Below are 15,472 nucleotides of genomic sequence, written 5' to 3'. Positions count from 1 at the left end.
GAAGCAATGATGTATGATTTCTAAGGCAAAGTCAGTTCCCCTGGGTTCTCAGGGAACACTCACTGTGCGGAAGTTAGAGGTTAACCATATAAGAAAACTGACTGCCCTGACATCAACATGCTGGGGAATTACATGTAGATGCCCCAGTCACCAGCCCTAGCTAAGTCCACTGACAGTCTGCACCTCCTGCTAGGCACTTGAGTGAGCCATCTTGGATGTCCAGTCCTTCAGATGACTGCAGCCCAGCCAACATCTGACTGCAACTGCATGAGAGAGTCCAACAGGTAACTGCTCAGCTGGGCTGTTTCTGAATTCCTAACCCTCAAAACCAAGAACAAGATAAAATAATAAAAGCTTGTAAGTTTTGGTGTGATCTGTTATGTAGCAATAATAACCAGAAATACATTCACAATAGCATGTGAATATTACTCTAACCATATGAGGGTGTTGGTGGAGATGCTGGTGGTGGTGGTGAAACAACATAGCTTAGCAATGTTAGATGGAAACATATTGGTTGGGACTTACTTGTGTCATTAGGACAGAATCAAAAAGAGAAGCATAATGGAAGCAATGAGTTGAGAGAAGCATAATGGAAGCAATAAAGGACAAATCTTTGTTGCATTTCATTCCCATTGAAGTGATGGAGGTAACTTTTTAAGGGCTGTACTGACTCTTGAGCACATAATAGCCAGGACTGCTTAACACTGTCAAGCAAGGTCTGGTTTTATGTCCATAGATTATCTATGGAGTGTTACATAAAATTTGTAAGAGGCCATTGATTTGGAATGAGCTCCTGCATTAGGCCCCAACAGACCAAACCCAAATGGAGTCAGTCATGTTCAAGTTCTCCATTACCATTACTCTATTACTTAGATAATAAAACTAAGTTTTATTATCTGACTTTCCAAGAAATCAGGAGAGGGATAGCTAGTAGCCAAACTCCACAAAAGGCCAGTTTTAGCCAGCATGATAAGAAAGTCCCCTCGACTTTAACTCTTACAAGAAGAGTAATGTGAAGTAACCTGATGCTAACTCATCTGCTTTTTGTTCCCTGTTTCTGCTTTCTTCAGCCCCTTTTTGCCTATAAAGCCAACTTCTTCTGCTCAGGTCATCAGAGAGTCTTTTCTAACTCTTCAGACGAGATGCCCCCCAAGGCATGAAAAAGCCAATTAGATCTTTAAATTTGTTGAAATTTTGTATTTTACCAAAGGCATAGGCCACACCTGAATCTTAGCCACCACTTTAAAACATGTATGTTTCCTTATAATCAAAAAATGAAAGATGTGGGGGAAAGGGGGAAACAGAATCCAATCATAAATACATCTTTCCAAATCCCACATTTGTAAAACTCTTTTAACCTGACTTACCCTGATATGGTTTGGATCTGTGTCTTTGACCAAATCTCATGTCAAACTGTAATCCGAACACTGGCAACAGGGCTTTGTGGGAGGTAATTGGATCATGGGGGTGATCTTCATGAACCCTCATGAATGGTTTAGCACCATCCTCTTGGTGCTGCTCTCATGACAGTGAGTGACTGCTCAAGAGATCTGGTTGTTTAGAGGTGTGTAGCACCTTCCTTCACATCTCTTCCTCCTGCTCCAGCCATGTGAAGTACTGGCTCCCCCTTCGTCTCCCACCATGATTGTAAGTTCTCCGAGGCCTCCCCAGAAACTGAGCAGATACTGCCATGCTTCCTGTACAGCCTGTGGGACCATGAGCCAGTTAAACCTCTTTTCTTTTAAGTTATCCAGTCTCGGGTATTTCTTTATAGCAGTATTAGAGCTGACTAATACAGACTCTAATTGGCAATATGTGACAAAATGCAAAATGAAATTTTTTCAAAAGTATATGAGGTCTCTCCAGGGGTCCTTAAGATTTGTTATTGGCTTTTAAGTAAACATTTTATTTAAGTATAACATATTTAGAAAAGTGCACTAGGAGGTAGTGTACAGCTTTGTAAATTTTTTACAGGCTGAACACACTTGGGGAACTAGTGTGTCTGAAAGTCTGAAATCAGAACATGATGAGTTCTCCAGAAGTTCCCTTATACCTTCCTCTAGTAAGGACTCTACCTAATCATCATTATGGCTTCTAACACAATCTATTACTTTGGTCTGCTTTTGAGCTTTATACAATGAGACTCATACATTGTATATTCTCTTGTCTGCCTTCTTGTGCCCCATATTATGTTTGTGAAATTCATACATGTAGTCAGGTATAATTGAAAATTGTTCATTCTCATTGCAGTATAGTATTCCCTTGTGCCAGTATACTGCAATTTAGTTAGCCATTCTTCTATTGGTGTTCTCAATAGATTTATAATATTTCATACAGCTTAATGGAAAATTTGAAGCTCTAATTGGAATCAATTCTGTTCAAAACCTTGAGTATCGAATGTGGTAACTTTGGTTTGGAATAAGCAGTCACTGTGATCTTATTGTTGGACACTCACTATGGAGAACCTCTGATTGACAACCCCTGTCTTAGATGATTTTTTTTTAATGGCCTCAAAATGCAGAGTTGGCGCTACCTCTAACACATTAATGACTTGGGTGAGTCACTGAAGTCCTTTTGGACTCAGTGTCTGTGAGGATTCAGCTCTTAAAATGTCATTGGTTCCCGTTGTGGGTAAGTTTATGGCAAGGAAAACACTGAGCTGAAGAAAACATTGTGCTTATGAGGTTTAGTGGAATGATCAAATTTCTGAATTACAGTTTGCAGTTTTTGTGGGCTTGTGAAGGATAAGCACATGCTAACTTCAGAAGCCATGCCACGAGGCAGCTCTCTTTATGTGAAAATATCAGGTGACACTAGATTCTTATTAGGAAATAGAATCCATGCAATTCACACCCGCTTAAAAAAAAACAAGTTATTAACACTTTCCAACAGCACGATGACTGCAGTAAACAAAGGCAGTCTCCTGGGATCAATAACAAATTGTGGCAGGGGCAGGCTGTGACATTGGGCTACAACTGAGATCCCCATCTCAGTAGTTTGCTTCCCTTTTGTTGAAAAACTGGGATCTCTGTGTTAAACCTCAAGATTCTCTTCACGTGATTCTTTACCTAGAGTCCTTAATATACACCTTTATGCCAGGCTATTTCAGGAAGAATTCTATCCCAGTGACCTCTAATTAACCAGGCATCAACTCTGTACATTGTCCCAGGTCGAATCAATTCTTTCAGGAGTTAGTTTCTTAAAACATAGACATTATTTTTTGCTTGGGTCATTTTGTGATTCATGGAGGCAATTTTGTATTAATCAGGGTAACATAACTGTGTTACAGAAAAGCCTCCATGCCTCAGTCGTTACTACCCCTCCCTTCCCAGCGCCCATTCCCTGCCGGGACAGAAAGGCCGCGCCACTGTCTGGTAAGAAGAATTGGGAGAAGAAAAGCTGAGAAGTGGGTCCTGGGGAGGAGCTCGCAATGTTCTTGAGGAAAGCGGCGACAAGATGGCTCCCTCAAGGGGGAGATGGAGGCCGACTCACTCCGCTCGCCCCTGGCGGCCGGATGCTGTTTTCTAATGCGATCGTCCTGCCGCGGCCGTGACTGTCATGGCGGCTGTCACCACTTCCGGCCTGCTGCCCACACAGACTGCGCTGTCTGAGGGAGAGGGATCCTGGCAGTCCCGGGGCCTGTCTTCTTGGAAACAGTCAGGGCTGGAGCACAGGCGCACCTTGTAGATGTGCCTGCGAGGGAGCAGATTCCACTGCAAAAACCCCTGTAGAGGAGCAGGACGCAGTACATGCTGTGGCCCAGACAGTGGCAGTGGAGCAGATGGAGCCTGCACCTGCCCAATTTGGCCAAGAAAGTCCCCATACTCTCTGTGAAAAAGATTTCCAGAAGCTATGTCAACAACAAAGTCCAAAAAAGAAAAGAAAAGAAAAAACCTCAAAATCATCAACACTAAAGATCATTCTGGAGTCTGATTTGAAAACTGGGGTCAAATTCTGCAGAGGGATGCAAGGGACAACATAGCCAGATTTATGGGTCCTCCCCATCACACCAGGGAAAATGTTCCATTTGCCGTTCCTCAGGTCTGGCTCCAGTTTGAGTTTTGTCTATATTGGAGGGGTTTTAAGGCTAGAAGTCACGAGGTTAAGAGATCAAGACTATCCTGGCCAAAACGGTGAAACCCAGCCTCTACTAAAAATACAAAAATTAGCTGGGCGTAGTGGTGTGTGCCTGTAGTCCCAGCTACTCAGGAGGCTGAGGCAGGAGAATTGCTTGAACCTGGGAGGTGAAGGCTGCAGTGAGCTGAGATCATGCCACTGCACTCCAACCTGGGCAACAAGAGCGAAAATCCTTCTCAAAAAAAAAAAAAAAAAAGCTAGAGGGGCCTTTACCCACTTACAAATCTGAATATAGAAGTCAAGAGGGGAAAGTGTCATGTCATAAGTCAGAGTAGAGTCAACAAGAAAACAAGACAATGACTGAGCCCCTAGTGTATACTGGACATTGGTTAGCTACTGTGGATGCAGAGATGAAGAAAGCATAGTCCCTTCTTCAAGGAGCTCAATCTAGCAAGGTAGATAGACTCTTTGCAGGCAGGACCAGGCTTCCCTGCAGCAGAAGGAGATTTGAAATCAGGGTCATGAGCCTCAGCAGGGATGGGCCAGCATGCTGCCCTGAGAGGATCATGTGTGGACCCCAGGCTGTGGCATGGTCCTGCTTTGACCCTCTAGCTGTGCTGTAGGGCCAGGTGGGGCCTGGAGTGGCCTGAGGTAGGGGCTGCAGTGAGCTCTTTCCACTCCCCCAAGGCACTGCATAAGTAATGTCACTTTCTATTAACACAAAATCAGGGACACAGTTTTTTCAAACACAGGGTGCTTCCTCTCCCCACAGTCCAGTCCAACAGGTGGTCTACCCTGATTGGTGGGCCCTTGTTTCTGTTGGAGAGGAGATAGTCCTCAGGGTTCCAAGTGGTCAGTTGTGGCCCACATGCCACTGGCAAGTGGAGGCAGAGCTTCAGAGCCCTCAAGAGCCATGGAGAGCCTGCTGCCCACTAGGAGATGCATACTCAGCAGCTGCTGGCCCACCTGTGGATAGCAGAACTAGTGATGTACAGAATCCTGGGACTAATGCCAGCAACTGTTGGAGGGAGGTGACTGACCTGCTTGGCCCACACCCCACTGAAAATCCTGCATCTGCTCAGGGGCAGTAGAGACCATGTAGACCATCAGGACTTGGCAGTGAAGGGAAATAGGGAAGCAAGACATGGTGGTCACCCAGCGTCTTGGCCACAAGTCCCTCTGAAGAGTGTGGATGATGACAGTGACTTAGGTGCATTCTTTAAATGTCCTGAGGGGGAGATTGGAGAAGCAGATATGCAACTGTAGAAAGAAAACCAAAGCAGTAAAGTACTCATAGTATAAATCCAAAGTCGGCTCAGCCAGCAGGCCTCTCTGTAGGATGCAAGTGGACAGCTGAAGAGGGAGCTCTGGAAGCTACAGCTGGTGCCTCCCACTCTGCCTGAACTGCACCAAGAACACACGATGGGTCTCAACAGGATGTCTACTGCTTAGACCTCAGTAAGGTGTACTAAACTTGAACTGTGTCTGACAGACCTGCGATTGCTACAAGAAGATGGCCCAAGACCTGGCCTGGGAATGGAAGTAAGACACTTCCAGTTTTCAGAGAGAAACCCTCTTCTATGAGAAAATGGCCCAGGAAGGCTGGGTGGCCACCTTATCTACTGAGAGACCGCTCCAGGTACACTGGAAAGAAAATAAACACAACAGGCAGAAGCCGGCTGACTGCGAGGCCAAGTTCCAGCATTTCCTAAGGGGCCCTTTGGCTCCTAGGGCTCCACCTATAGCTCACAGGGACCTGGAAGTACCAGGGGGACTGTGGGCCACTAGGGGCCCAAGGAGGGAGGCTGGTCATGATGTGTGAGCTTGGGTCCAGAGCACCTGCTGATTTGATTCTGTTTTCCCTGTAGCCAGGTCCTAAACACCCAGACTCACCAGAACATCAGCTGGTGCTGCTCACTTTAAAGTACTTTTGATTGATCTCTTGTCATTTTAGCTACTGTTCATTAGTTGTTGCTGAAATTGCTTTCACTAAAGTTTGATAGATCGTGTTAGGATTGCAAGGTACTATTTTTCAAGTAAAGATTGTTTAATATAAAAAAAAGCCTCCAAATATCAGTGATTTGACACATGAGACATTTATATCTTGCTTATGTAGCAATGTGATGCTGGCATTCCTGATCAAAAGGTGGGCATTCCAGGAAACGTTCAGAAGCTCAATTTCCTTCCATTTTGTGTTTCTGCCTCCCCAGTGCCTAAGGGGCCTATGCAATTTAGATGATGAGGAGGAAAGAGATAATACAGAAGAGACCGCAATCTGGGAAAGACATATATCATGTCTACTCACAGTCTACTCGTAGAAACTAATCACATGGTCTTGCCTAGATGCAAAGGGTTCTGGGAAATGTAATCTCTTGCTGGGCAGCTGCTTTCTAGCTAAACACTGTATCATGGAACAGAAAGCACACATTTTGGTGGAGAACTAGCTGTCTCTTCTCAGAAAGTGTTGTACATTACATTTTACCTTATTTTACAAGAAACAACAGCAAAACATTTGTTTAATTTTAATTAAAATGTGTGAATCTAAGGTTACAAAATTGGGCTTCAAAAATATAATTTCATTTCCTATAAATCAAAATAATTTGCATTTTGAAGCATCATCCCTTCAGTACAGCAAGAAAATTTAATTGGGGTCTCTAAAGTGTTTCCTTTCTAGAATTTAAGTCAGAATTCTGGAATGAATTACTGAAACGTTGGGGATCGGGCAGGAATCTTTTGATGGATTGTTGTTGACATGGGTCCTCATGAGATGTCCACTGGAGAAGAAGTCATGCTCTTTAGTTCTAGTGATTTTGTTATGCTATTCTCAGGGCATGGGAATTTTTCTATGTCTTCTCACAAACCAGTCCCCTAGAATGGAGACACTGAGGTAGAAGGATGTTGTTTCTCTTTGCTCGGAGATCCCAGATGTTTTTCAAGCACTAATCTCCAATCCTAATCCCAAAGGGAGGAATGTAGCAATAAATCTTAGGAAGGGAAATCCTTCTTTCAAGTTTCTGACTGCTAAGTTTGGACATGGTTTGTTTGTCCCCACCAAATCTCATGTTGAAATTCGATCCCCAGTGTGACAGTGTTGGCAAGTGGGCTGTAATGGGAGGTGTTTGGAACATGGTGGTGGAATCCTTGTGAATTGATTAACACCCTTTCTAAGGGGTTAATAAGTTCTCACTATTAGTTCCCAAAAGAGAGCTGGTTGTTAAAAAGAGCCTGTCCCTTCCTCCCTCCTGCTCTCTATGGTTTCCTCTCTCACCTCGTGACCTCTGCGCATATCTGCTCTCCTTCAGCTTCTACCAGGAGTGGAAGCAGCCTGAGGCCCTCATCAGATGTACATGCCCAGTTTTGAATCTTCCAGCTATCAGAATTGTGAGCCAAACAAACCTTTTGTCTTTGTAAATTATCCACCCTCAGGTATTTCTTAGTAGCAATGAAAAATGACCAAGACACTGACCAAAATGTTTTGTCTATACCCCAAATGCTCTCTTTTTTCCTGAAGTTTTAGCTATACTTTAAACATGCAAGTCAAACATGAAAGATAGAATCCCACATCCAGATCTTTTCACTTTTGGTTAGCAATGGTTCCCCAGCACTTGGAACAGTACTTGGCACATAGTCATCACTCAATAATATTTATGGGATGAATTTCCTTCAAGGCAGATGACATAATCCTCATTTTACAGAAATGAATACCAGAACTCAGAAAGGCTAAGAAAATTGCAAAATGTTCCAAATCTAGTAAATGCGAAGGCCAGGAATTTGACCAAGGAAGTCAGTCTGCAATCATATTTATTTTAAAAACCCTTTGCTTTCTTCCAATCCATCTGTATTGCATTAGAGAAAATCCTGGATGTGGATATAAAAACTCCCTGTCTCACTGTATTTGTGATTTTGGGCAAATCACTTAATCTCATTATATGGTTCAGTTTCCTCATCTGAACCATATAATGACAAAACCAAAGTGCAAATAATGACACATTTCTCACAGATGATTGGAAGGTTTAGGTGGTGATAAATTGATCACTGGGAAGATAGGTAGTTATGTCAGTTATCTATGGTCGCCATACACAACAGTGAAGCAGACAACCATGCAACCACAGTGACATAAAACTATAAATTGATTGCTCACACATCTGGGGTGAGCTAGCATCCATCTAGACAGTTCTGCTGATCTTGGCTGGACTCATTCATGTATCTGGGGTTAGGCTGGCTGTCAGCTGCTTTAGGCTGGCCTTCAGTTGAATGACTGGGTGATTCATCTCTTCCATTTATTTCTCATCCTCCAGCAGGTTACCCCTAGAATGTTGTCATGGTAATAGCAGAGGCACAATAGAGCAGATGAAAAGACAAAAATTTTCTGAAGCCAAGGCTTAGAAGTAGTACACCATCACTTCCACTGCATCCTGTTGACTGAAGCAGGTCACATAATCTAGCCTATTTAAGGACTGGGGGAATTGGCTGTGTCTCTTCAGTAGGGTGACTTGCAAAGTCACAGGGCAAGGGGCATGGATATAGAGAGGGAAAGTAATTGGGCCATTAATGGGATCAATCTTCGACAGTAATTAATAAATTTTAGTTCAATCTAATGTGTATTGGGGCATATTAAAACTTGGAATCCACTTAACGATTCCTCTGGAAGCTATTTCATAAACTTGTTTTAGCTTCTTTCCTTTCTGTTTCATTGGATAAATCCCTGGCTACCCTCTGGAAAGGAGAAAGGTGGATGGAACCCCTCAGGGGAAAATAAGCCTGTTTTCTAACTGGAGATTGTCCCTAACTGTCCATATGTCTGCAATTAGTAGATTACCAATGTGTATGTCACTCTCCCTTTCTTCTAAAAAGAGGAAAATCACTCTCTTGTTTCCAAGTAAGGTTTAAGCATTTCTCTATTCGGGGTGGTAGGTAAAAATCCATCAGCACAGAGACCTGGGACACCTGCCAAGCTCCTCCTTGTACTGCACAAGGGGCAAGGACTCCAGGTATACTGGGCACAACGTGGATGTTTTAATTGACCTTGCTTATCGCCTAACCTTTCTCCATTGTACTAGCTCTGAAGACAAAGGGAGTTAGGTGAGCTCCATAGTCTCCTGGTATGGGAGAGACAGGGAAAAACTCTGGGTTTGATATTTTCTCTTAAATAATACGAGCATACATCATTTTATTGTGCCTTGCTTTATTGTGCTTTGCAGATACGGCATTTTTTACATATTGAAGGTTTACGGCAACCCTATGTCAACCAAGTCTATCAGCATCATTTTTCCAACGACATGTGCTCACTTTGGGTAACATTTTGGTTATTCTCACAATGTTTATAATTTTTTTATTACTACACATATTATGGTGATCTCCGATCAGTGATCTTTGAGGTTACTCTTGTAATTCTTTTGGGGGTACCACAAACTGCACCCACATAAAATGGCAAACTTAATTGATAAATGTTGGTTGTGGTTGGACTACTCTGAAAACTAGCTGTTCCCCATCTCCCTACCTTTCCTTGAGCCGCCCTATTCCCTGACACACAATATTATTACAATTAGGCCGATTAACAGCCATACAATAGCCCCTAAGTGTTCAAGTGAAAAGAAGACTTGTACATCTCTTACTTGAAATCAAAAACTAGAAATGATTAAATTTAATGAAGAAGGCATGTTGAAAGCCAAGATAGGCCAAAAGCTAAGCCTCTTGTGCCAAACAATTAGCCAAGTTCTGAATGCAAAGGAAAAGTACTTGAGGGAAATTAAAGCACTTTTCCAGCGAACACAGAAAGCTAAACAGCCTCTGGCAATGTGGAGAAAGTTTGAGTGGTCTGGATAGAAGATCCAACTAGCCAAAACATTCCCTCAGGCCAGAGTCTAATTCACAGTGAGGCTGTGACTCTCTTCAATTATAGGAAAGCTAAGAGATGTGAGTAAGCTGCAGAAAAAAACTTAGAAGTTAGCAGAGGTTGGTTCCTGAGGTTTAAGGAAAGAAGCCATCTCCATAACATAAAAGGGCAAGGTCGAGCAGCAAGTGCTGATGGAGAAGCTGCAACAAGTCATCCAGAAGATCTAGCTAAGATCATTAATGAACATGGCCATAATATCACCATTAACAGGAATTTGAAAGATGATTCCAACTCTTATGGGTGACTTTGATGTGTTCAGGATTTCACTGGAGGAAGTCACTGCAGATGTGGTGAAAATAGCAAAACAACAACAACAACAACGACAGCAACAATAAGAACCTAGAACTAGAAGTGGAGCTTAAAGATGTGACTGAATTTCTGCTATTTCATGATAAAACTTGAGTGGATGAGCAATTGTCTTTTTCTGGATGAGCAAAGAAAGTAGTTTATTGAGATGAAATTTACTCCTGGTGAAAAGGCTATGAACATTGTTAAAATGAAGACAAAAAGTAGAATATTAAATAAACTTAGTTGATAAAGGCAGGGCTGAGGGAATTTACTCCAATTTCGAAAGAAGTTCTATTGTGGGTAAAATACTATCAAAGAGCATTGCATGCTACAGAGAAATTTTTTGTGAGAACAAGTGTCAACTGATGTGTCAAACTTCATTGTCGTTTTATTTTAAGAAAGTGCCACAGCAACCCCAACTGTCAGCAGCCACCACTCTGATACCTGGCTCAACAAAGCTGTTTGGACCAAAGGAATAAGGCAAGTCCCACCCACGTGCAATTGTCCAGAAAATGTAATGACGATAAAGATTCATCAAACAAGCTCTATACTTGGGTTCCCTATGTTCCTGTTACTACTTTCAAAAATCTACAGTCAATGTGGTTGAGAGCTGATTGCTGCTTATCAAATAAAGTTATAAAACCACAAAGAAAAAGAAAGAAAATAAATACCTGACCCATTTTTGAGCCTGCCTTCTCAAGGACCACAGTAGAATTGTGCTTTCCTGATCTGTATCTGGCCGTTCCAAGATATGTGGATGATAGGTAATGTTGCTGTAGGACCTGTTAAACTCAAGTCCCCACAGGCACAAAGACCCATCTCTGCTCACTCTGAGGCTGTTACTGATCTTATTTCTCAATAACAAAAGGAGACCTATTTATTAGGAACTCATCTCCTGCCTGCAGGCTCAGGGAGTCAAACCCTCTTTTCATCCAGCCACCTGGCCCAGTATTTTGGAAGAGGCTAGATGAGGATACCCTCTCTAATTCTAACTGAACCATACAGCCAACCTTTGATTATCCTAAGAACACATTTCTTCCAGTTCAGCAAGTTCAGAAATACTTAGGTAATTAATTTTTCTTAGAATCTGCATCATAAAAAGCTCTGCTGAAATGAAAGCCGGCAGTAAAGATTTCAAGGTAAATGAAATCCCAACCTGAAAACTGGTTCTGTTCACTGAAATATTTATCCAGTTCTTCAGATATGCTAGATGGTAAGATATACACCTGCCTTCAAGGAGGTCACTGTCTGGAAGGTGAAGCAGATAACTAGACCAATACCAAGAGTAACTGGAGCAGGTGCAAGAGAATGTTACATATAACTTTTTTAGTTGTCTTTGAACAATGAAGAGGAGGAGATAAATGCCATGTGGAAACTAAAGAGCTGCCAGATATATCTCAGATGATTTGCATCTCCAACTATCTCCCCGTTACTCCCCTACTGCCAGCCTATATAAAAAGAATTAGCAGTGCCTAGCACGGTGTCTCATGCCTATAATCTCAGCACTTTGGGAAGCCGAGGTGGGTAGATCACTTGAGGTCAGGAGTTCAAGACCAGCCTGGCCAACATGGTGAAACCTTGTCACTACTAAATATACAAAAATTAGCTGGGCGTGATGGTGCACGCCTGTAATCCCAGCTACTCAGGAGGCTGACGCAGGAGAATTGCTTGAACTTAGGAGGCAGAGATTGCAGTGAGCCGAGATTGCACCACTGCACTCCAGCCTGGCGGGTAAGAGTGAAACTGCGTCTCAAAAAAAAAAAGAGAGAGAGAAAGAAAGAAAGAAAAAAAAAGAATTAGCAGAATTTGTTGGAGACTTTGGGATTGAGTTTCAGGTGGAAACTTACTCCCTTCTATAGGATACGGGAAGGGAAGGTGCTCCCTTCCTCCAGCCAAGTGAAAAGGGCACCATAAGTCTGGTTACTTGGAAGAAAGAGGGACTTGCTTTCTTTGCCTCACTGCTTGGTGCATTTGTTGCCTGATTTCTGGATTTTTTGAGCAGATTAAAGTGATTGGGGAGAGACAATGGGGGAAGGGAGCAGCCCCACCTCCACTTTCTGAGTAGGGGAAGTTCTTGAGTTTCCGGATGAGTCAAATGGGCAATAGGGGCCTGATCTTGAGCCATCTTTCCAGTACCCCAGCCGGTAGAGAGTCAGAGGGGACAAGAGGAGCTGTGGAGTACACATTGGGTGTAGAAGATAAAGAGATGGAGAAGTGTCTGATGAGGTCCCTGTAGAGCAGAGAGCTTCTTCTTGCCAGGGAACTATGCCCTTGGAAACATCTGCACATCAGGGCAGTATTGCAGCAGCACCAGCAAGATGCCCTTCTCTGCATATCTGGATTATTGACCATTTTCTCAGTCATTCTTAATTTTTTCTTTTTAAGGGATGGGGTCTTGTTATGTTGCCCAGACTAGTCTCTGACTCTTGGGTTCAAGTGAGCCTCCAGCCTTAGCCTCCAGGCACAACCTACTGTATCCACCTCCTTGTTTTCTCAGTCATTTTAAATGAACTGTAAATTTCTACATCTTGCCCAAAGTTGTGGTTGGAAACATTGTCTACCCTACAAATATCCAGACAATACTGGAGTTCAGTTCCTGGGAGGAGTTTGCCTGAAGAAGCAAACCTGGTATCAGATCCTAAAACTGACATTTTTTCTTTTTATCTTAACTGCCAGTAACCTCAGAACCATGCCCTTGCCCAATGTGGACCATTAGCCCATCTCTCTCAACCAGAAACATCATCCTTTGCTCCCTTAAGTGGCCCCTACCATTTTAATTGTGCTGTTTGACAGTTAGTTTAATTTTGCAGACTGCCTCATGCCTCCTTGTTAGTGTTGACTCCAATTTCAGTCTTGCGTGTGTGTTCCCCAATGTGAGACATGAGGAGTGACACATTGACATTGTGGGCCTTGAATCTGGATCAAAGGGTATCTGTTGTCCAAATACACAAATGACCACAGCTGAAAGCAGAAATGTAAACCTGACTCTAATCAGTGAATTTGCTAAGCTAGCATAGTTCCTATTTTTAAGAATTAGCTACAGTTTACTTTTACATATATTTTTGCTCTCTGAGCTCTCTGTAGTTAGAAAAAGCCCTAATTTCTAACTACAGAGATTGGCCCATATTCAAGAGGAGAGGACATAGGACCCATCTTTTGACAGGAGGAGTCCCTTCAAGTTTGAGGCCATGTTTTAAAATTACCATGATTATCATCTGGAAGAGAGACTTTTCAAGTGATGTCCAGTCTTGCAAAATTTATTTGTGGTGCTTATTTTTAGCTTTAACCAGAAAACATTACCTCCTGAAGCCAGTTAGGGAATCTTAGGAAGATTTTATTTTTGTGATTTTTATAATGAAAGATGATTGGCCAGGCATGGTTGTTCATACTTCTAATTCCAGCACTTTGGGAGGCTGAGGCAGGAGGATAACTTAAGCCCAGGAGTTTGAAACCGCCCTAGGCAACATAGGGAGAATCTATCTCTATAAAAAATTTTAAAGTCAGTGGGACTTGGTGGCACATGCCTGTGGTTCCAGTTACTCAGAAGGCTGAGGTGGGAGGATTGCCTGAGCGCAGGAGGTGGAGGCTGCAGTGAGCCATGACAACACCACTGTACTTGGGTGAGGTGTCCAAGGGTGGTTTTTGTGGCTGACACAGGATACTGGCTGTCAGCCAGGAGCTCACCTAGGCTCTTGATGGAGGCACCTTCATATGGCATTTCCAATGTAATGGCCTCAGGGTAGTTGGATTTCTAATATCATAACTGGTTTCTGCAGAACAAGCATCACAAGAGAACTAGCAGAAGCCACATAGGCTTTTCTTGGAAGTTACTCAGTGTCACTTCTGCTGTTTTCTGTTGACTAAAACAAGTTACCAGGGTTGGCCCAGATTCAAGTGAAGAGCCCATAGAACCCATATTCTGACAGGCAGAGCCCCCAGAATTTGAGGACATGGTTTAAAATTACCATGATTATTGTCTGGAAGAGAGATTTTTCAAGTGGTATCTGTCTTGCAAAATATATGGGACTATTTAGGGAAACTACTTGAGATAAGACTGAAGCCATCCTTACACTTGCCTGGGTTCTGAATCTATACCAACAAAGCCTTCTATACTCCCTCTTCACCTACACTTTCTATTAAGCCAATGGAGGCAATGGTTGCTCTACTTATTCCATTTAATATTGGGTTTTTAAATAGCGATTTGGGACAAAAACCTAGGCTGTCACAACTAGTACCAGTGTTAATAGTTGCAGCGTACTGATAAAAAGGAAAATTGTGCTCTCCTAAAACAAGCTTTCTTGTTTGGATTTACCAATATAAAACCAAAAATTAACATATAGTCATGTGTTGCTTAATGATGGGGACAATATTCTGAGAAAAGCGCCATTAGGTGATTTTGTCATTGTGCAAATATCCTAGAGTGCACTTACCCAAGCCTAGATAGTGTAGCCTATTACACACCTAGGCTATATGGTATAGCCTGTTGCTCCTAGGCTACAAACCTGTGCAGCATGTGACTGTACTGAATACTATAGGCAGTTGGAATACAATGCAAAGTATTTGAGTATCTACATATATATAAGCATAGAAGAGGTACAGTAAACTGTGGTATTATAATCTTATGGGACCACTATCACATCAGAAGTCCATTGTTGACCTAAAAGTCATTATGAGGCACACGACTGTATTAACTATTTGTCCTAGTATAGAATTAATAGCAGAGAATTTAAGGTAATTTATAACATCAGATGTCACACATGTATCATATTACAGCAACCACCCCTGAAGTATAGTCACTGAGTATTCAATCCATTTCTACCTGCAACCTTTCTCAGCTTCTTAAGCGTACACTTTGCTGCCATCTGGCTCGCTCCACTCTGGAAGGACTTTCATTGAGAAACAACATATTTTACAATACAATTTTGAAGATCCTGGTTTCTCCCTACAAAAATCTTTAAGAAAACCTTTTGCAACTAACAGAACCTTTTGAACTAGTTAGGGATATAGATATTATTATATCACCTTTATTACAGCCCCACTGAGCAAGATGCCTCCTGAGGCTTCTCTCCTCCCCAAATTGTCCAGAATTTCAGTGCATATGGGTCACTAGCTCAGTTCAATGGGGTCAGACCTATTTCCCATCATCAGGCAGAGAGGGAACTGGTGGCGCTGATCAGTCTAATGCATTTGCTTTGCTGTCACATGGGATCA

Source organism: Macaca nemestrina, chromosome 15, assembly GCF_043159975.1.
Source record: "Macaca nemestrina isolate mMacNem1 chromosome 15, mMacNem.hap1, whole genome shotgun sequence".
NCBI lineage: Eukaryota > Metazoa > Chordata > Mammalia > Primates > Cercopithecidae > Macaca > Macaca nemestrina.
Note: the sequence above shows the minus strand (reverse complement) of the source record.